Source organism: Manacus vitellinus, unplaced genomic scaffold (genome assembly GCF_001715985.3).
Source record: "Manacus vitellinus isolate BGI_N305 unplaced genomic scaffold, ASM171598v3 scaffold_265_pilon, whole genome shotgun sequence".
Taxonomy (NCBI): Eukaryota; Metazoa; Chordata; class Aves; order Passeriformes; family Pipridae; genus Manacus; species Manacus vitellinus.
In genome coordinates, this window is record NW_021939925.1 from 20,902 (window position 1) to 22,019 (window position 1,118).

A 1,118-nucleotide genomic window follows, 5' to 3' on the forward strand; every position below is an offset into this window, starting at 1 on the left:
CCTGGAACTGGGATAATTTATTCCCAGTGCTTGGAACTGGGATAATTGACTCCCTGGAACTGGGATCATTTATTCCCAGTGCTTGGAACTGGGATAATTTTTCCCCTGGAACTGGTATAATTTATTCCCAGTGCTTGGACCTGGGATCATTTATTCCCAATTTCCCTGGGATGAGCTTCCCAGGCTGCTCCCCCTGCTCCTCCCCGCTGTAAATAACCTTTTTACACAGGGGCAAAGGAGGGAAAGGACGTCCCCCTTTTTGTATTTTCGGCCTCCAGCTTAGGGAAGGGATGTTTTCTATGGTTTATTTTGGTTTTGCTCTGCCTGGGAGCAGCAGTTTTGTACCGAATTTCCCCCCCTTTTCCTCCCCAAAATCGTGTCCTTTGCAGGCTGGTTTGTAACCCCCTCCCCTTCCCTCCTCCTGGTGTGTTTTATACCGACTTCACTTACTACCTTTTTCTATCTTTTACTTCGATTAAAAGCTCTGAGGAAAAAAAAAAAACAAACAAACAAACAAAAAAAAAAGAAAAACACAAACAAAAAACCAATAAAATGAGGGATTTTTTTTCTGGGTTTTGTGTGGACAAAACTGAGCTGGGAGAACCCTGAGGGGCTCAGGGAAGGGGGGGTTGTGTCATTCCAACAAAACAATCACTCAACTGCTCCCAAAATTGAGAGCCTGCTCCCAAAATTGAGGTTCTGCTCCCAAAATTGAGGGGCTGCTCCCAAAATTGAGGAGCTTCTCCCAAAATTGAGGGGCTGCTCCCAAAATTGAGGTGCCACTGCCAAAATTGAGGTTCTGCTCCCAAAATTGAGGTTCTGCTCCCAAAACTGAGGTTTTGCTCCCAAAATTGAGGGGCTGCTCCCAAAACTGAGGGGCTGCTCCCAAAACTGAGGGGCTGCTCCCAAAACTGAGGTTCTGCTCCCAAAATTGAGGTTCTGCTCCCAAAGCTGGGGGGCTGCTTCCAAAATTGAGAGCCTGCTCCCAAAATTGAGGTTTTGCTCCCAAAATTGAGGGGCTGCTCCCAAAATTGAGGTTCTGCTCCCAAAATTGAGGTTCTGCTCCCAAAATTTAGGTTTTGCTCCCAAAATTGAGGTTCTGCTCCCAAAATTGAGGG